This window comes from Microcaecilia unicolor, chromosome 2 (assembly GCF_901765095.1).
Source record: "Microcaecilia unicolor chromosome 2, aMicUni1.1, whole genome shotgun sequence".
Classification (NCBI taxonomy): domain Eukaryota; kingdom Metazoa; phylum Chordata; class Amphibia; order Gymnophiona; family Siphonopidae; genus Microcaecilia; species Microcaecilia unicolor.
This window is the reverse complement of record NC_044032.1, coordinates 377,651,746-377,674,292: the sequence shown is the minus strand read 5'-3', so window position 1 is coordinate 377,674,292 and position 22,547 is coordinate 377,651,746. Positions and strand designations below refer to the sequence as shown.

Genomic DNA, 22,547 nt, shown 5'->3' with positions numbered 1-22,547 from the left:
TTAATACTGTGTTCCGTCTTACCTTAGTATTTGTGGTCATATTAATTCTTCTCATGTTAATATTGTTGAAAACTGTTTACAGTCCTGATGCTCTGCCCATTTCAGACTAGTTAAAATTACCTACTCAAGGAATACAATGATTTCCAGTACCAGAGAAGAGCCCCACATCATTTATGGCTTTCTTGAATTTTGTAGAATTTTTTAAATATAAACTCTGATGCTACTGAGAAGTTCCAACAAAAGCAAAATTAAGTCAGAAGCCTTTAAGGGAGAGAGGAAGGAAAAGATTTCAAATTATTCCTGTCAACTTGCAGCTTGTTGATACATACAAAAACACTCTTTGAAATGTCTGTATACAAATGCCAGAAGCCTAAAAATTAAAATGGAAGTTAGTGTATATATAACAGGCATCTCAGAGACCTGATGGACGGAGGATAACCCCTGGGACATTGTTAACTGGGTACACATTAGTTCACAGCAAGAAACAGTAATATAAAATCCTTATGGATAGAAATTCTATGTGTGGAAGGAAAGAGACTACTGGTAGGGCTATATTACCATCTGCTTGGCAGAATGAACAGAGAGTTGATGAAATGCTAGCAGAAATTAGGGAAGCTAGCATATTTGGCAACACTAAAATAATGGGTGATTTCAATTATCAATCAGAATGCTCACAAAAAGGAGGTGACAAACTATCCAATCAAAATGCACAAAAATAGTATGCCAAATGATGGTTGCCATTCACCTCTACTGTGCTATCTAAAGACGTAATTATACCATGTCAAGAAATAGCAACCTCAAAGTCCCAGGATCTATATCCAACATGTATGTGATCCTTAAACAGGGCAGCAGTCATATCATTGGTTTCCTTTTGACAGGAGCTATTAAATATGCATCATCTCAAAAAATCCAAAAATCAAACCACATCACAAACATTTTATGATGGAGAAAAAAAAGATAAAACAGTTAAAGCTCCATCACATCATACTACAAAGTAGGGTGTAGGAGGAATAGTAAGACACAAAATATCCACCATTCAAACATTAAGCTGTGTCTCATTAGGTCATATTCAAACACTAGAGAAAAAAATGAGTAATACATAGTGAAGAACTGAACCCCAAAACTTAGCTTATGTTTGGTACAAATTCCGATAACTCAGCTCTCTACTTCAAAAATGTTAGCTTTTCATCTCTACAGGGCAGTTTAAAAATTCACCATCCTGCTGGCACAGCCACTCAAATCCCAACAAGGGCCACTTTGTTATGCCTCCAGCTGCTTTAGGGGATAAGGCTTATATGTATTTCAGTTGCTGCAAGGCTGACTGGATAAATGTCATGTCAGGAAATCTAGGGAAGTAAAGTTCCTAGATGAAATAAATGATGATCTTAGGAGACATAATTGCTAAACTGTCCTCATGTACGGACACTTCCGGTGGCCTTTAATGCAGTGGCTCTTCCAAATCCATAGGAACTGGGGACCTCGCCGGGAGAAAAGCTGTACCCTGGAATGGATTGACCCGAAAGGGCTGCTGCCTACCTTGAGTCATTTCTGAGAGCCACAAATCAACATCCCTATAGCTCCACACTTCCGATTTATCGTTTTCCAAACTCTTTTGGAACTGGGTGTCATAATTTAATCACTTCCCAGCCCCCATAAACCCTATAAGCATGCAAAATCAAATAACCATAACGAGTCAAGCCCAGGTACAAACTAGGTTTCACCCCATCCACAATACTCATATAAATATTAAATGCAAGTGTCCAATTAATGAGAATGTGCTGCCATTGCTGTGAGTACCAGTACTGCCACTGCACATCTTGTTTATCTCTGAATGTCCATGAGCAAATGTGAGCAAGTGCAAAGTGATGCATGTGGGAAAAAGGAACCTGAACTATAGCTACATAATGCAAGGTTCCACGTTAGGAGTCACCGACCACAAAATGGATCTCGGCATCATCGTTGATGATACGTTGAAATGCTCTGCTCAGTGTGCTGCAGCAGCTAAGAAAGCAAATATAAAGTTAGGTATTATTAGGAAAGGAATGGAAAACAAAAGTGAGGATGTTATAATGCCTTTGTACCGGTCCATGGTGTTCAATGCTGGTCGCTGCATCTCAAAAAAGATAGAGTAGAATTAGAAAAGGTACAGAGAAAGTCGACGAAAATGATAAAGGGGATGGGACAACTACCCTGTGAGGAAAGGCTGAAGCAGCTAGGGCTCTTCAGCTTGGAGAAAAGGTGGCTGAGGTATGATAGAGGTCTATCATACGTCTATACACGTATGATAGAGGTCTATAAAATAATGAGTGGAGTGGAATGGGTAGACGTGGATCGTTTGTTTACTCTTTCCAAAAATACTAGGACTAGGGGGCATGCGATGAAGCTACAAAGTAGTAAATTTAATACGAATCAGAGAAAAGTTTTCTTCACTCAACATGTAATTAAATTCTGGAATTTGTTGCCAGAGAATGTGGTAAAGGCAATTAGCTTAGCGGGGTTTAAAAAGGGTCTGGACGGCTTCCTAGAGGAAAGTCCATAGACCATTATTAAATTGACTTGGGAAAATCCACTGCTTATTTCTGGGATAAGCATCATAAAATGTATTGAGCTTTTCTGGGATCTTGCCGGGTACTTGTGACCTGGATTGGCCACTGTTGGAAACAGGATACTGGGCTTGATGGACCTTTGGTCTTTCCCAGTGTGGCAATACTTATGTACTTATGGCGTTTGCAGTGCATCGTTCTTTCTAAACATTTTTTGCGTATTTTTGAATATCGTAAAATGTTTATTTATTTCATTATGAACTTGCATTTTTAAATGTTTTCTGATAAACATTTATTTCACCGTTTGAACATCATATCAAAAATGCCCTTCCACAGTTCACATCTAAATGTCTTCTTTTTTGCCATTTATAAATACCTGACTCTTTAAATGTTTTATTGGGGACTGAAGTGATGGTATGTTGGGACAGATTGGGATGAGGAAAGCTGTATTTTTATATGTTCTTTTTCTGTAATTGATTTATATTTATGCTATGATTAGTGCTTGTATTCTTATGTGATTATATATTCTGCCTGGATATTGATTGCTGGGTCATGTCCAGGCACCGGCATTGAATATCTAATACTGTGAGGTTGGCTGTCACTTACCTGCTTAAGTACGATATTTACCACTTAACCATATAAGATAAACCAGACAAAAATAAGACTGTGTTTTATGCAGTTATATTTGTCTGGTTGACTTATGAAGTTTATTTATTTATTTAAAAATGTATATTCCGCCTACAACTAAGTAGATTACAATAGCACATACATAATCAAGTTTAAACAAATAAAAGTAAAATTACAAATCTCACAAATTAAGCTAAAATTAAAATAATAAAATTTTACATATTAATCCCATGCTTACACACACAAATATATTTTCAGTAGTTTCAAAATGATGTGTTGCTACAATATGCAGAATTTAACATATTAGCTCCATGCCTGCAGACACAAATGTGTCTTCAATAATTTATGAAAAGCTGGCATACTACTACACAATCTGATAACTCCAAGTAATGCAGTCCAAATCGGTGGGCCAGCAAGTGAAAAAACTGAATTCCAAGTACGAACATATTTTACAGAAAGCAAATCTCCTGTTACCAACAACATTGTGTGATCTGACCTCAAAGCCCTTAAAGACTGATACACAACGATGGACTCTTTCAAATACCAAGGAACAGAGACTGACTATAGTGCCTGATGAATTAAACATGCCGAATATTGGCACTTAATCGCATAAGTTCTGACCTTGTACATGGAATGCCCACAAAATCACTGGCTTAGAGGCCCTTTTCCTAAGCTGCGGTAAAAGAGGCCCAAAGCTAGCGGGGGCGACCGTTTTTGCCAATTGCCGAGGCTCTTTTCATGGCAGCAGGTAAAAAGACTGAAAAAAAGCGGCCATGTAGTAAGCTTGCACTTACCACGTGGCCATGCGCGGGGGGGGGGGGGGGCACTTACCACCACCCATTGAGGTGGGCAGCAAGAGCTCCCACACTAACCTGGAAATAACCGGATTGCTACCAGGTAAGCCCCTGTGTAAATGTTTTTTAAATATTTCTGCTAGTGCCGGAAATGCCGCACACTGGGGTGGAACTACCACCGGCGCCCAGGTTGGGCCGGTGGTAGTTCTGGATTGCCACACGGTAAGCTTACCACTGCTTTGTAAAAGGGCTTCTTAGAGTTTCCCTGTTAGTGCCGATATTCAGAGGCACTATCCAATTAAGTGCAGCTGGGTATCAACAGATAGCTCTGCACAGTCCTTCCTCTGCTGCCCAGTTAAATCATTTTGAATATCTACTCCTTAAGTGTTGGCTTTCCAGAGAATTAGGTGTTCTTTGAGTATACAAAAAATCATTGTGTAGCAGTGTTTTTGCATCACTGGTTCTGTTGCTGTGTAACTTTCTAGCGGAATAAAATATGCATATTAGTGTCATTTAAGAATCATCAACACAAAAAAGGCATAAAACCTGAGTGAAAGATACAAGACAAGACAGAGGAGGGGTTGTTTTGGAGTTTATCCGATAAACACATATTTTATTTTAGGTTTTTTTTTTTTTTTAATTGGAGGAGTCTTATCAGTGTTTATTGGTTAAAACCTAATGTTGAAAGCTCTAGTTATGATTAATGATTGTAATCTGCCTAGTATGGTCCATAGACTGAAAGGGCAGGATAGCAGTTTTTAAAATTAAATTTAATTAAACCATCTCTGAAGTATCAACATTTCAAACTGACCTGAGTCTTTCCCAAGGAAGACAACATTTACTTGAATGATCATTTTTACTGCCAACCAGATAATAACTACGGCATTAATGCATCCCTGTGTAAATAACATGGGCCCAGTTTTCAGCAGGTGCGGAGAGCAGAATCAGTTAGCTAGCAACGCTGAATTTATAGATTGTGTGGTCACTGTACTGGTACAATTCATTTTAATTTGGGCCTGCCATTCAGGCAGAGGCTGTTATAAACCACAATGACTGAGATACTATAAGGATCTTGAAGTCTGTTGTTTTCTAGCAGGGTATCAAAGCATTACATTTTCCAGTTTATTTCCTGTAGAGTTTTGCCTGTGCCTAATATTTTTCGCAGTTGGAACAATAATTGTTCGCTAACTAAAGTATTTTCCAACTAACTTGAATAAGTCCACTTTGGTAAATATAAATATCACTTTCGAAAATGGAAAACTGAAGATTTAGGAAGTTGATAATAAGCAAGGTGCACCAAGAACATTATAGTAATTAATTTGTGAGAAATTTATATCTTCTCAGTCCTTTTTAAGAAAAGTATTATTTAAGGTCCTTTTGAGTCAAACTGTGTCCTAATCTAATGTAATTGCAGCATGTATAGACAGTATAACCCCATTGTTTGTCCAAAGTGGTCTTTTAATTAAAAAAACAAGTTACAACAGTTATAAATAGCAAATAAAAATTATGCCAAATAACTTTGAAACAAGTAACACCCCCCTCCCCCAATATTCAGCCAACGGTGAGCAGCACTTGTGCTGTCTGTGTCAGGCACGCCCAGAGGAGATGTGAGCTCTTGTGCCCGATGGAGGAGGATTCCTCACCGAGCTGTCAGCCAACCCCGAGTTCCCCCTGTGTCCCCCTCTGTTCCCCAGGGGTTGAGCCCCCAGGTGCGGGAAGCAAACAGCAGAGAGAACTGAGTCCAGAACAAAGTCCACGGGGCACGGCCAAGCAACGGGCAGAAGCAGGACCAGGATCCAACAGAGGTCAGTACCAGGCAGCAAGCAGTAGCAGATCCAGGAACAGGCAAAGGTCAATACCAGGCAGCAAACAGTAGTAGATCCAGAAGCACTGCAACTACCCAGGAAACAAAGTAGGAGCCGAAGCTTGGGAGGACTGGAGGCAGGGCTTTAAATAGGGCAGGAATTAGGCCCAAACATGCACAGCTGTCTTCAAGATGGCTGCCCCCACCAGAGACGTCCTCAAGCCCAAATATGGACTTCCTTCCTGAGGCTGCCCAGCTCCAAGATGGCCGCCCCATCCTAAGACGCCCACCTCTAAGATGGCCGCCCTATCCTGGCGATGCCCACATCCAAGATGGCTGCCATCTCCTCAGATGCCCATACCTGCGCAAGCAGGGAACATGACAGTCTGCCTCTCGCATTAAACCTGGATAGTGAATGTTGTGACCGACGTATATCCAGTTTCATTTTCGACTGCAGCAACTTAACTGGTTAAGCTGATATTCAGCGCTAACCAGTTAAGGGTGTCTTTCATTAAAGATTAGCATGAGTTATCTGCAGCAGGGCCTATAGGAATAAAATGGGACCTGCTGCAGATAACTCGAGCTAAGCTTTAGTAAAAGACCCCCTAAGTGATTAGTAGTTAAAGATAGGCCTGCTATTTATGTGGCCTATTTTAACCACTAAAATGGCCGGTTTGGTGCTGATATCCACGCCTAACCAGCTATGTTGCGCAATATTCAGTGGAAAATAACCTATCTTCTGCTGAGTATCTATGTTAGGTGCTAAAACACTATTTAACTGGCCAGGAGCTGTTCCTGGCCTGTTAAATAGTTTTGAATATTAGACCCCAAGTTTTTAAGGGCCCCCTTTAGCTAGTGGCAGTAAAAGGGGTCCTGTGGTGGTGTCAGCATGTGGGTTTGCCACACGTCGAGGTATCCTTTTATCGCCACATGGTAAAAGGAAAATTCTGGCTGAGACAGGAAATGGCCGTGTGGCAAGTGAAACACTTGCCACGCGGCCATTTCATGGTGGAACCCTTACTGCTCATGATAAAAATATATTTGCGGGAAGGAAATGGCATGCGGTGGGGGACGAAACTACTGCTGGGGTTCCCCAGGAACCCAGCGGTAGAGCTGGATTATTGCATGCAATTGTTGGGTAGCCCTACAGTGGCATAATAAAAGGGCCCTTAAATGACTAACCAGCTTATTTTCGAAGGAGATCGCTGGCCATCTTTCGAAACAAATCGGGAGATGGCCAGCCATTTCCTGGACCCGGCCAAATCGGTATAATCGAAATCCGATTTTGGCCAGTGCCAACTGCTTTCCGTTGCGGAGCCAGCCAAACTTCAAGGGGGTGTGTCGGTACGGTAGCGAAGGCGGGACGGGGCGTGGTACGAGATGGCCGGCTTCGCCTGATAATGAAAAAAAAGAAAGCCGGCCTTGACGAGCATTTCGCCAGCATCACTTGGTCTCTTTATTTTTAGGACCAAGCTTCAAAAAGGTGCCCCAACTGACCAAATGACCACCGGAGGGAATCAGGGATGACCTCTCCTTACTCCCCCAGTGGTCACCAACCCCCCCCCCCCACCCACCCAAAAAATATATATATATATTTTGCCAGCCTCAAATGTCATACCCAGCTCCATGACAGCAGTATGCAGGTCCATGCAGCAGTTTTTTGTGGGTGCAGTGCACTTCAGGCAGGTGGACCCAGGCCCATCCCCTCCTACCTGCTACACTTGTGGTGGTAAATGGGAGCCCTCCAAAATCCCCCCAAAACCCACTGTACCCACATGGTGCCCCCCTTCACCCATAAGGGCTATGGTAGTGGTGTAGAGTTGTGGGTAGTGGGCTTTGAGATGGTTTTGGGGGGCTCAGCACACAAGGTAAGGGAGGTATGCACCTGGGAGCAATTTTTGAAGTCCATTGCAGTGGCCCCTAGGGTGCCCAGTTGGTGTCCTGGCATGTTAGGGGGACCAGTGTACTACAAATGCTGGCCCCTTCCATGACCAAATGCCTTGGATTTGGCCGGGTTTGAGATGGCCGGCAACAGTTTCCATTATCGGCGAAAACCAAAGCCGGCCATCTCAAACCCGGTCATCTGTGACATTTGGCCGGCCCGAACTGTATTATCGAAACAAAAGATGGCCGGCCATCTTTTTCGATAATACGATTCAGGACTGCTCTTTGCGGCGCTGGCCAAATTGATGGCCGGCCATCTATTTGGCCAGCACTGTTCGATTATACCCCTCCACGGGATCCTTTTACAGTTCGATTATGCCCCTCCACGGGATCCTTTTACAAAGCTGTGGTAGAAAGTGGCCTTAGCATACCCTTACGTGGGTCTTTCCCACATGCTAAGACCATTTCTATCGCAGTTGGAAAATTGATGAGTTTCAATTTTCTGAATTAATGGCCATATGCTACTGTTGCCATTAGTACGCGGTCATTATTAAAAATTTACACATGAGCCCTTACCGGCACCTATTTTGTAGGTGGTAAGGGCTCATGCGCTAATTCCACGCTAATTAGTTAGTGTGTGGCAATAGCTTTCCCAGCTGATTAGCGCAGAAACATACATCTCTGCTCCAGACATGCTCCCTTCTGTGCAAAAATAAAATTTTTTAGCACACTGCGTGTATGTGCAGATTGCTAAATTACCGTAGGACACCTCAGTGCTTCCCACTGTAAGCCCTTTTTGGATGTGGTAAACACGCACTACTGTTTACTGCAGCTTTGTAAAAGGAACCCTAAGCTTTTTGTTTCGTCTTATGACAATATTGAATAACAGAAGAGGGTAAAGTGAGTTAATGAATCTAAATTCATTGCAAGTGCTGGATTTTAGGCTGCAAGCTGGTTTGCTCTTTCTTCTCAAGTCATGAGTTCTGGTGAATGTTCACATGCTATGTGTCACGTATTTCACTTTGCCTCCATTTCAGTTCTGTTTTCTGTACTTTATGAAGAAGTTTTGAGTGAATCTTGTGACAGGGTGAAAAGGCCTAAAGAGAAAACAATGGCCTCTCTCTAATGCATATTCATTGTGAATATTCTGAATTCCAGACCTGTCTGCACCCTCTCCAGGGTTATTGCTGAGAAGACCTGGACCAGGCTGTCAGCGCAGTGATAGGTTGACCACAGGCTGCTTTCTTCCAACTTGAAAAGTCATCTTCACACTGTTTCCATGTTCCTCATGCTGTGGGAAATTTGACCCTGTAATAAATGAGTGACACATGGAGTGATTGCTCAGTCTACTGTGAATAATGCTGTTCTCATCCCCATGCCTGTGGGTCACCTGTTAATGGTTTGACTATTTGGAAGCCCATTCTGAGCAGGATGCATGACAGTGTTGACCACTGTCCAAGGAGAATATTGAAAGGAAAATACACTGTTAAAAGAAAAAAAAAGTAAATCCCTTTTCTAGGGCTATTCTTTTTTTCTCTCTTTTGAAATGGAAAAGGGATGGATAAAGCAGATTAAAGGGAAGGCCTCTAAGACGGATACACATAAGATTAGTTTAGGATCGGTAAATGCCAATCTTTTCATTGAATAATGCCTTTTGGAGAAAGAAGTATTTAAATAAATGCGTTACTGAATGATAAAAGAGAAATACTGTTTCAAGAGATAGGCCTGACATTATTTAATCATGGATAAAGAAGTGTGATTGCCATGTTAGTCCACTTTAAAGGTTAATAAACAGAACTAAAACAAAACATGTCTGGACAGTATGAACAAAAGATAATGATATCAGAATATATGAGAAACACAAAAGCATTCCAGTGGCAGTCTCAAGAGGAATCAGCAGAGGTAGAGGTGGAGGGGGGGGTTGAATGGTGAGATACAAGGGAAGGTGGATGGATGATCAGTAGGTGCCAAAGCAGTATGATTTTATGATTTATGATGATGATGTGATAGGAAACCTGGATTTTTTGTTAAGCCTCTTCTTAATGGTGTCAAATATCTTATCATTTTAACTGTGAAAGTCATACATTCTTGAATTGTTTTAACATTTCCTTTTAGTATTCTGACCATAAGGTCACTGATGCAGTGCTCTGATTGTGGAAAAATACTCACTCACAGAGGTGTCACCTTGGTTTGCTTTGTGGTGTCTGATGCTTCCAACAACCAGCAAATCTGAAGTAAAAATGAATGAAAAGCAAGCACCCAACAGAAGTTCAAAAAGAAGAGAAAGAACCAGGCACACCCATTAAAGGGGGGCCGACCACAACCGGGCTGAAGGCCAGCAAAGACAGAAGTGTGGGGGAGGGTACAGGGAGGGCCTAGCTAGAGAGCAGAGGTAGTAGTGGGAGGGAAACAAGGGGTAGCAAGGGGAGGGGGCAGGAAAAAAGGGGAGGAGCAAGGGAGGAGGAGAGAGGAATTTGAACTGCACAGGAAGTCCTTTTGAATTTGGAAGCAGGAGAAGAGCAACCCTGGGCAGCAGCTCCTGAAATTTTTACAGGCACATGTTTTGTGTCTGCCCTGGGCAGAGCTTGTGCAGAGTACAGCCAAAGAAGCTCTTACAGCAGAGCACGATATTCCAGCAAATTGAGAACAAATTTTATGGTATGTAGACATTTAAAACTTTGTGCAAGGCATTTTAGCTTTCTCCTGCCGACCCCCATTTAGTTTTTCCAGGATGGCCGGCCATCTCGGGTTAGCTGCCTATCTCACGGCATTACGTGCACTAGGCTAGAGTCCCACATACGCTGCCCATGGCGCATGGCAGATAGGTTTGCCACAGAGCGGTTGCCATTTTTGGCCGGCCATGCAGTGCTCACAATCTGCAGTGCATAGCACGGCACTGAGGCACGACTAGGAAGACCTTGTGCACAGTACTGAACCGAGGCACAAACTATCTCAGGGAGACGAAAACACCTTTAATGGTACGTCATTTTTGCTCTTCTCCTGCCTCAGCGGCACACCGCACGTTAAGATGCGGTGATGGCCGGCCACTAATAATTGGCCAACAGTTACGCACTATACAGCAACGGACCTTCGAGCCCCGTTGTGGCTAGCCACGCCGTGTTATCTAATTTGAAAAATAAATGCGGTATAAGCCGTCCATGCCATTACGGCGACGGACCTTAAGCCCCGTTATGGCCGGCCACACCAGATTTTCGATGTAATGCGGCAAAAATGAGTGCAGTATAAATCGCTCATGCTGTATAAGCCGCCCAGGCCACGCAGAGCTATACAAGCCCCATTGTGGTCTGCCACGCCGTGTTATCTAATTCGGTAAAATTTAGTGCGGTATAAGTTGCCCATGTTGTATAAGCTGCCCATGTCACACAGCACTACGGCCATGCTGTGTTTTCTACTCGGTCAACTACGCTTTATCCTAAACGTGACTTACCGGCGCCATGTCTGTATGATTGGTCTGCCATGCGATATTTGAGATGCGGGTTTTTGCAGAAACGTCCACATTGCGATCCTCGCTAGTCAGGGTCTTCTCTTGCGGGCCACTTATTCGCTACGCGTTGTAATTGCCCGCCCATACAGTCGGCCATTAACCTACAGAGGCACGTACGGCAGTGGTGAATTTCGATAGGGTGGCCATTTGCATGAGTGCCGATTGTAAAAACGGTGGCCACTTTCAATACACCGCCCATTCTGACTAGCAGTAAAATTTGGAAAAGGCAGCCAGTTTTATGGCGCTAAAATTCACTAGAATGGACATTCCAAATACAAATTTAACCGCAGCGGCCACCTTGGATACCGCACGCATTTGTGTCTTTGACACACGGCATAGGCTGGAACAATTGATATCATACCGTTTGGTGCCAGCATAGCGGGACACAGTACTTAGGGGCATCAGACAAACATATCGGTTACAGTATGCTACTCTCAGCTGCCGTTAGGACCAGGTCCACGGGGGGAAGGGTTGGTACAACAGTGTTAGTCCTAGAGGGCCATGTGCACTTAGCGGCCATTTTGACTAGAGCGGCCACGTGGACTAAAGCAGCTAATTTGAAAACGGTGGCCATTTTGATAGAAGGACCACCAGTCTTACTGATTTATCTGCCGGATTTACAGGGGCCTGGCCATTTTAATTTTAGCAGCCCATTTTGCATACGGCAGCCGTTTTGACTACCAGGCCAAATTTGAATGTAACAGCCATCGCCCGTGGGGCTTTAGGCCAGCCATTTAAGGAAGGGCGCACTGCGCAGACAGCACGCAGTCGGATATGTAGCTGTGAGCAAGGAGGGTACAGTTTACACAGGCACCACAAGATGCACGCAGCGATTGGGGAAGCCGGCGTCACCACAATCAGTTATTATGAGGTCATTTTGCTTTAAATTGTCTATTCTTTTAGTCTCTCCATTGCAGTAATGTCATTGTAGTGTGCGAAGGAGACATATGCACCAGCAAGGCCAGCCAAGCGGCCCACCAAAACTCCGCCAGCTAAGACGCGGAGTGCTGTGGCCCCAGACCTTAGAAGTCACAGTGGACCTACACCACAAGCACAGATGGTGCGGGGGTCTGCAAGGGAGGTAGCAGCACCGCAGACTCCACCTCCATAGTTGCGGGGCTACCGCCAGTACCGGCAAGGGGTAAGTCTAATGACAGCAGCACACTCCTTCCAGCGCAGACGCATGACATAACTAGATATGCAGTATGGGACGATAAGAACGGGTAACGGAGCCCAATATGGCAGGACAGAATGCGGTTGTGGCACCGGTCGGTGCACAGGGGACCAGTCAGGATGTGGGAGTACTTAATCACAGGAGCGATGCATTAGGTACCGTTCTCACAATACAGGTGGATCGATATCTTCTCCCTTCTTCTGTGGGAGTTGCATGAGGAGGGTACCGTAGGCAGGGATAGCGTAACAGATAAGAAGCCCAAGATATTCGGGTCCTTCATGGGCTGGTCGGAGGCTGTTCACATACTTAGGACACTCAGCTGTTGACATACTCAGGACACTCACTATAGTGAAGGAAACGGAAAGGGGCCCGGACTTGGTGTGGGATATGGAATATAATTTTAAAAGCGCATGAGATATTTAGGGGACGGGCATGGCTTAACTAAGATATTAAATTTACAAGAAAGCAGTGCAGACAATCCATTCATATCGGGTCAGCACCAGTGGTAGTCCTGTCAGGCAATGCCGTCAGGACAAAGGCAGGACGGAGGCAGCGGACATTGCACCTAGCACCCGACACGCCCGTGCGGGCAGGCATGCTGCAGGGCAAGGCAGGCTCCCCAGAGACAGGGAACAGCAATCTAGTAACACGGGACAGGGTACTGAGGGAGCTAGCACTCCCCCCATCAAGCTTATGAGACAGGAGAAAGCAACCTATTAACTCAGGACAGGGTCCGGAAGCCATCAAGCTTCAAGGTTAGCCCGTTACCCTGACAGAACGGGTGCATCACCACAGGTTTCCAATCAGGTTGCATGATTCCATATTAGAGGACAACACCACAGTGACAACACTACCCCAACAATGCATCCTCGATTCACATGCATCGACAGATAGCTGCAGGCAAGATTACCAAAGAACTATTGCTAGGCTGCATAGCGGGGCTGTTTGAGGACCCGCCCTTCAAGGCAACAACAGTGTCTCTGCTAGGCATAATACCAAGGAAGAAGCTGGGGAAAGGTAGGCCCAGTCGTAATTTGTCCCGCCACATAGGAACATCAGTAAATGACTACATTGACCATAGCAGCTGTACAGTACAATATGCATCTGTAGACAATGCCATTCAAATAATTCGGCGGCAAGGCAACTAGGCACATTGGGCTAAGGTGGACGGAGATTCGGCTTTTCGCACCTTGCCTTTACACCCACAGCCCTTTCCCTTGTTAGGTGTCAGGTTCCAGGAGAGGTTTTATTGCGATAAATATGTCCCCATGTGTGGCCACATCTAGTGCGCATACTTCAAAGAGCTTAGCATGTTTGTGCACGGGGTAGTGGAACAACTAGCCCCCGCTAGGTCTCTGGTCCTCATCTGGAGGACTTCCTGTTCAAAGACCGGGAATCACAAGAGTGGACGGATGTGTTACAGGTCTTTATCCACTTGGCACAGAAATTGGACATCCCATTAGCCGTTGAAAAAACAGTAGACCCACGGCGAATCCTTACATTATAGGTATTGAATTGGAACTAGATGTTCCAGACTGCCGGCTGACAAAATTGATAAGCTTGCCAGAGCGGCGAATACGAGGTGGCACTGTAAAAAAGCAAGGCTGAAGCAGGTACAGGAACTCCTGGGTCCAGTAGGCTTCGCAATAAGGGTGATTCCCAATAGCTTTAGCAACATCGGGAACAAACAAAGCGCATTTTCATCTCAGACGTACACAGGACATCAAGCGAGATTTAGCAGGTTCTTGGCCCATGGGATTTCATTTTGGCACGATTCACCCACTCTCACGGAAACCCTGCATTTTCTTTACAGATGCGGCAGATTTACTTCCAGGGAGCGTGGTGCGCAGCAAGCTCGGGTTTCAGCAGGGACCACGTAGGATATCATGTTTCCTGGGGGGACCTGGCATATCTCACAAGTTAATTGTAATTCCCTCAGACAATATGGCAGTAGTTGTCCGCCATGCACTTCCCACAAGTTATGTGTGCAGACAGATAGTTCCGCAGTGATTACAGCTAAACATATACCAGGCAGGGAGAATGGTTATAGTGGATGCTCTTTCTCGTTTTTAGAGCACAGACCCGGAAATGGGACCCGATGCTGCGATAGTTAACAGATATCTCGCGGACAAGATACACAACCGCACATATAGTCAACACTTAGAAGAGAAGGGTGGTACTGATATATTCCCGGCCCCCAGCATGTATGAAGGGAATTAGCAGAAACCAGGTCTCAATCATGTTCGCAGCCATCAGTTTTCTCGCCAAAGCGGTGGCTGTCCAAAATCCATCTAGGTCATTTGTTGTCATGAGACTGATGAAAGGATGGGGCAGGCCGGGAGTACCCTACCCAGGTAAAAGAAAACCCAGTACCGGCAGGGAAATGGGCCGTCTCTTTGCATCATTAGAGGAGATAAGTGACACTGAGTTTGAGGGCCGTCGAGTCAAATGCGCATTCTCATTAGCTTTGCATGGTGCTCTGCGAGTCAGTGAGTTGGTGGCTACGTACAAGCATGCCCACCATGGCATGTCCCTCTTAATACGTGACGCGGCCATTACAGCCGCGGCAACTGACCTACTTATTCACAAATCAAAATGGATCGGAACGGACATGCCCTGTCCTGAACCTTTAAGCCGACTTAAAACAAAGACCAAAGACCAGCCTGCTGATTCATACACTATGTACAGTACCCACTCATTTAGGATTAGGGCAGCTACGGCAGTGGCAGCGCTAGGAGTGTCCATAGAGGCCATCAAAAGACTGGGCCGATGGCGACCTAATGTATATAAGCGCTACATCAGACCCATCTAGTGTATACAAGCGGTACATTGGACCCATTAAGGCATCCACAGCAAAGTGATAATGGTTGCTTGCACTGTGCTAACATGTTGCTTCCCATTATATTCTGTTACAGGTATCCATATCCAGAATGAGCTGCAGCGGATTTGGATATGCGGTCACTCATCACTTGTATGTACATTGGGCACAGGGAAAGGCGGTGGGCGCATAGAAGGGCAGCAGTGAGACCGAACAGTGAGAGCCTGGGTTGTCAGAGCGATAGAGGAGCCAGGGCGATAGAGTAGCCATAACAGGGTATAGGTAAGGGAGGGAGGCTTCAGGCATTCTTGTGTGCATTAAAAGTCATACGATCCCACATGACTTGCGAATAGATACAAGCCATAGCGTTAGGGCATGACCGCAGCCAGGAGGGGTGGGGGACCACGGCAAACGAGGTGTCGTTGCCGTGGCCTGTGGCGTTAGACTACAATGTTTACGCACAGCCAGCAATGGGTACACAGCAGCTTGACACATAACAGTTACAAGTTTGGGGTAACTACTGCTGCAGAAAGAGTTGTGTGGAAAATTATCAAGTTGATGCAAATGGTAGGCTTGCATGTGAGCAGCCTTGTTATAAGGAAACAACGTGTATACAGCTTGTCTCCTGGCTTGGGCGGCCGGGAGGCCTAGAACGTCATTTTGTAAATGTGGTAGGTGCCTCCTTCAACGGGAAACAACGTGTATACAGCTTGTCTCCTGGCTTGGGCGGCCGGGAGGCCTAGAACGTCATTTGTAAATGTGGTAGGTGCCTCCTTCAACGGGAGACACCAAGTGACATCGGGTGCTTGGAAAACAGCACAGGGGGCCACAGGGGCTTGGTACGGCTTGGCCTGTGGCCCAGAATATGCAACTACGTGTAGAAGCTGTGTACCCGGGTAGAAATGCATGCTGGCATAATGATTAGTAGAAGATGTAATGTAATTTGTTTAAGTTGTAACAATTTTGATGTTCCTGGCTGCGGCCAAATAAATCCAATTCTATCGAAGATATGGCTTGTAGTGTGGTATTGAAGGGGGCGGGGGTTGATACGTCTGAGTGTGTGCCGAATGCCCGAGTTGAGAACCAGGCACACCCATTAAAGGGGGCCGACCACAACCGGGCTGAAGGCCAGCAAAGACAGAAGTGTGGGGGAGGGTACAGGGAGGGCCTAGCTAGAGAGCAGAGGTAGTAGTGGGAGGGAAACAAGGGGTAGCAAGGGGAGGGGGCAGGAAAAAAGGGGAGGAGCAAGGGAGGAGGAGAGAGGAATTTGAACTGCACAGGAAGTCCTTTTGAATTTGGAAGCAGGAGAAGAGCAACGCCCACCCGCCCACCCACTTGAGAGGCAAGATTTGTCGCAGCGAGGCGTTAGACTACAATGTTTACGCACAGCCAGCAATGGGTACACAGCAGCTTGACACATAACAGTTACAAGTTTGGGGTAACTACTGCTGCAGAAAGAGTTGTGTGGAAAATTATCAAGTTGATGCAAATGGTAGGCTTGCATGTGAGCAGCCTTGTTATAAGGAAACAACGTGTATACAGCTTGTCTCCTGGCTTGGGCGGCCGGGAGGCCTAGAACGTCATTTTGTAAATGTGGTAGGTGCCTCCTTCAACGGGAAACAACGTGTATACAGCTTGTCTCCTGGCTTGGGCGGCCGGGAGGCCTAGAACGTCATTTTGTAAATGTGGTAGGTGCCTCCTTCAACGGGAGACACCAAGTGACATCGGGTGCTTGGAAAACAGCACAGGGGGCCACAGGGGCTTGGTACGGCTTGGCCTGTGGCCCAGAATATGCAACTACGTGTAGAAGCTGTGTACCCGGGTAGAAATGCATGCTGGCATAATGATTAGTAGAAGATGTAATGTAATTTGTTTAAGTTGTAACAATTTTGATGTTCCTGGCTGCGGCCAAAATAAATCCAATTCTATCGAAGATATGGCTTGTAGTGTGGTATTGAAGGGGGCGGGGGTTGATACGTCTGAGTGTGTGCCGAATGCCCGAGTTGTGTACAGACCCCTTAAATATTCCAAGCTGCAAATTGTGCCATCACATCATAGGACACCATAGTTACCCACATGGGAAAAAACATTCAGCTTAAAGGACCCTACTTATGCTGTTCTTTAAATGTTGCATATATTATTCAATACAGAATATGTATGAAAATGAGTTTTATGTTGCGGAAATAGGCCAGATGCTGAAAACAACTTTCACATTCACGACATCAGATACCACAAAGCAAACCAAGGTGACACCGCTGTGGGTTAGCATTTGTCAGGACCAGAACACTACATCAATGACTTTATGGTTATAATGCTAAAAGGAAAATTTAAAACAATCCAGGAACGCAAGGCCTTTCAAGTTGAGATGATAAAATATTTTGACCCCGACAAGAAGGACTTGCATTTATTCCTGAAAGCATATTGAAGCCCTGCCACTGCTTCATGTTGAATGACATTGCCAACGTTCCCTTGGAGTATGACATAACCATACCACAGATCCATTCAAGTCAATTTTCTTTCCTCTTTTTGTATCTTTCCTATTCGAGGTAGAGGAACATATGTTCTTTCATTTCTAAACCACAACCAGTGCACCTCACCCCATTGCTTTATACTAATTTTCTCTTTATACTATCCATTCCATCTTACTACTTTTACTTCTGTATCTAACATGGTCGAATTTTGTCCTTGTTTTGTTTACTACTGCATCTACATGAAGACTACTCCCTGCATCCACCACTCCCTCAATAAAGATGTATTTTATTGTATTTTCTATGGACCTTCATTGATGCAACTTTATATCATGACCTCTATTCCTTTATTTCCCCCTCCAACACTGTCTAAACTCAGTTTCAAAATGGTTTGCAGACCATAAGTTAGTTCTAAATAAAGAAAAGACAATGGCCTACTGGTTCATGGGTGGCCTTTCTGCTCCAACTCTCACTTTAAATCTTTTTGGTGCTGATGTACAATCTGTTGAATCTTTCCAATATCTAGGTGTGATATTGAACTCTCAACTCTCGTTCTCTGCTCAGATTTTTCAGTTATGCAAAGCCATTTTTTTTCTGTCCTCATAGTTTTGCTCAGTCTGGCAGTATTGTGATCACAGTATCTTACACACTCTCAGTGTCTCTCTGCTAACTACCAGACTAGATTATTGTAATCTAATTTACCTAGGCTGTAATCGCTCACAATTATAGAAGTTGCAATCCCTTCTAAACACTGCCATGATTCCTTTTTCATGCTGGTCGATCTGACCACATTTCTTCCCTATTCAAAAAACATCACTGGCTTACAGTTGAGCTGTGCATTATTTTCAAAGCTCTCGTGCTTACCTTTAAAGACTTTAGGACTGGCCTCCCATTATATCTATTGGCCCTCACACTTCCCTACTCGGTGATCCATTTTCTCCATTCTCTAAATGAACTCATTTTATGCCCAGCCCCAAACTGGCTTCTCTTCACTCCATCAGGCACCAAACCTTCTATTTTGCTTCCCCAGCTCTTTGGAATTCCTTGCTCCTTTCTATTCAACCTGAACTATCCCTAAACAAAATTAAAATCATCTATCAAGGCTTGGTTTTTTTCAACAGGCCTTTCCATCCCCCTAATGGGAGGTGCACTTGGTTTTTCATTGCAACTAGCTCTGTTTTGTTTTAGGTCTCCCCTCCTTTTTCTCCCTCTCCCTTCTGCTAAGGCTTCTTGTAAAACTTTCTACTGTTGAGTAAATGATTTTGATGTTCTTTCCTACCTGATGTTATAGTTCTTTTTCCTGCTGTTATGCTTTTTTAAGTTTGAATACCACTTTGAACTGCTAGTTTACAAAGGCGGTATAGCAAATGCCGATAAATAATAATTAATAATAACCATTGTTGCTGAGCAGCTGCTCGATATATCTGGTGTTGAATACTTGAGAAAGGCCTTGTTTCATTCATATATTTATCTGTATTTATGGTTTCCATTGAACCTCTTTCATTGTTTTTGCTCAAAGTTAACGCATCACAGTCAAGATCACTGATGCAGGCATTTCTTCGAAACATGGACCTTGTCGGGTTTTTCAATAAAATATCATCTTGATGCCCACCCATTCCTGAAGGTCCATTGTGCTCCTGTATGTTTAGCAAATCTCATTATCTATTTGTCTATCTATCTATAATTCTGATGGGTCCTTCTGTCTATTCAGCAGTTCTCCATCAGTTGGTCACATGAACTGGCCATACCATGTTGCTGAAAAGCAGTGAAACATATTTTTAATAAATCCCTAGGGGGGCTGATTCATGATGCTATTGCACTGTTTTAATGTGAAAAATATATGCTGTTGATAAATATCACATTGGCTGAAATGTGACCTGTGACGAACAGTACATGCTTTTTTTGTGTGTTAAAACAGTACTGCAGTGTTGAGAATCAGTTTGTAAGTTCATTTAACATTTTTTTTTAGTTATATATAGCTATTAAAGTATTCCCAGTATAAACTATACATGGTTATATAAATAAAATAACATAATTTTTTAAAAAAGGACAAACCTTGGTATACTTATTACCCTATCTTGACAAAACAAGATCAGTCTATATCATTTATAGCCTCAAGTCGGCATTTTATTTAATCTCTGGAAACTCATCTGAGTCTTAAAAATGGCCATTGAGTAGAATTGTCTCAGCTGCCAGTATATTCTACAGCTTGAGTCAGCAATAAAAAGGAAAATCATTTTCCTTTCAAGAAGATTAATCTTTTTTTCTTTCTTATCTTAATGGATAACTTCTCTATGTTGTATTTTTTTTTATCGTCAAGGATAAACCCTCTATCAGAATATGGTTCTATCATTTAATTTCTACAACATGATCAAAACATCTCTAGTGACCTCTGCCGATTTTGGAAAACTATTTTGTAAATTGTTCCATATTTTTTTCATAACATTTTGAAAATATATAAAACTAGAAATTCTTTTTGGAATAGGAAGTAGTGAACTTCTGACCCCTGGATAATGCTAAAATTCATTAGGAAACGGGCATTGCGTCTGGATTCCTAGCTTTGTGAGTGCGCTGTAATGCTCCCTTAAGAATAAAGTTATTCTTCCTTCTTAAGACTCTTGTAACCCTTTCTTTTATTCTTTTTTGTAACACTTATTAAAGCCAGCTTAATTTTATTTACTACTACTATGTAGATTCAATTTATTTCAGGTATTCAAGCCTAGGGTCTCAGAAGGCTTGCCTGCCTTGGACCCTGAACAATGGGAATTGGTGTAAATGTACTTACAGTTTACGTGAACACACATATTTTAAGAAGATTATGTGTAAATGGTGACTTTAGCGTTTGTCACCACGTAACACTTTATTTCGTGTGTACTTTCATTCTCTGCTGTTACCATCAGAGCTGCATGCTGCACATTACATTTGAATATTACCACTGCAAATCACAACTGGCGACACTCTGACCCCTGAGGCAGGCACTTGTGGCCGAAACACGGATCCGTGTCAGGTCCTGGAAGTTTTGTGGTATCGCTCTCTGGTGGACTCTATATGGCAATTGAATAAATATTGTTGTGATTGTCATTTTATGACTAAAGAGCGTTTTTATTGACATTGGATCTCTAGTTCCTCTTCCTTCTGTTAGAAAACCATGGTCCACCCCTACTCTGTTTGCCTCTTTGGTTGACTTTGTCAGTGCTGCACCCCAAATTTGGTCCTAAACATACCATCAACCGACTCATATACAAGTACTTATGATCCTGTCATCATGCTTACTTTTGCATTGGACGTACTTTTAAATACATTATTTTATGAACATATATTGGCATACACATGCAAAATAGTCTTTATATAATTATTTCCTCTGTGAATGTTCCTATAAAATTAATAGATGGGATTTATACACAGGCACATCACAGTAAACATCTTAATCTTTGGCCTTCAATCTCATTCATTGGGATGGGCTGCAGTTAACATCTCTAGAATCCAAGTTAGATCTGTTCCATATATAAAACAGAGAATGTAATGGAAGAAATGACCATATAGCCTATCCAGTCATCAGTGCCGTAGCGAGGGCGGCTGACACCCGGGGCGGGTCGCTGCTGCGCACCCCCCTCAGCGCGCGTACCCCCCCCCCCCCCTCCGGAGCGCTTACCACTACCATAGAAAACGGGGCAGGCGGGCGGGAGGGCCATTCCACCCAGAGTGCACATCGCTGGGAGCTGCGTCGGCTCCGCTGGTTCCCTTCTCTCTCTGCCCTGGAATAGGAAGTAACCTGTTCCGGGGCAGAGATAGCAGGGAACCAGCGGAGCCGACACCCCCCCAGTGGCGTGCACCTGGGGCGGACCGTCCCACCCCCCCCCCTTCCTACACCACTGCCAGTCAGCCCATCCAATCCTACAGAACAGACTCTCTGAGATCCTCATTGCTTGTCCCATGCTTCCTTGAATTCTAACACTGACTTCGTCCCTACCACCTCTACTTGGAGGTTGTTCAGTACATTCACTACCATTGCTGTAAAAAAAACATTCCTTAGATTACACCTGTATCCTATGACTCCTTGTTGTAGATCCTCCTTTGTATTGAAAAGAACTGATTCTTATGTATTTATTCTTTGAACAGGGGGAATGGGACTTGATATACCACCTTTTGGTGGTTTTTTGTTTGTGTTTTGCAACTACATTCAAAGTAGTTTACATAGTATATACAGGTACTTATTTGTATTTGGGGTAATGGAGGGTTAAGTGACTTGCCCAGAGTCGCAAGGAGCTGAAGTGGGAATTGAACCCTGTTTGCCAGAATTGATGTCCACTGCACTAACCACTAGGCTACTCCTCGGTGTTTAAATATCTCTATTATATATTTCCTTTCCTGCACAGGCTCTGAACTGGCTGGGTCACAACAATCTTGTTTGATCCGGGTGTTATAATTTGAAAAATCACAATATTGTCCCATTTGTGTCATTCTGGAGAGTCAACTAGACCATGGGCCATTTTTTCAATGAACATTACACAGATGTTGTCACAGCTGCCTAGCTGTTGCATTAGCCAAGTTGGAGGGGGAATTCCTGCAGACTTTGGCAAAATCTTGCTGAGTTATGCTGATCTTACACCATGTCTATAGTCATTAGTATAATCCTGCTTCTTATCTTTCCCCCTAAACCCACCTTTCCTCTTCCTCCGTTCTCTATCTCTTTGGTTAACATTATCATCCTCCCTGTCTCATCAGCTTATAACCTTGGGGTCATCTTTGACTCCTCTCTCTCTTTTTCTGCACATATCCAACAGACTTCTAAAATCTGTTATTTCTTTCTCTATATCATCACCAAGATTCATCCCTTCCTTTCTGAGCACACTGCCAAAACCCTCAGTCAGACTACTGCAACTTACTTCTCACAGGTCTCCCACTAATGTGCTCATTTTCGAAAGAGAAG

The 22,547-nt window shown here is 43.9% G+C and overlaps 1 protein-coding gene across 2 annotated transcripts in view; it reads left to right on the top strand.

Moving 5' to 3' along the window:
• Positions 1 to 22,547, top strand: part of EPHA5 (EPH receptor A5) — a 609,249-nt gene that overhangs the window by 478,514 nt on the left and 108,188 nt on the right. The gene's annotated exons all lie outside the window — the stretch shown is intronic.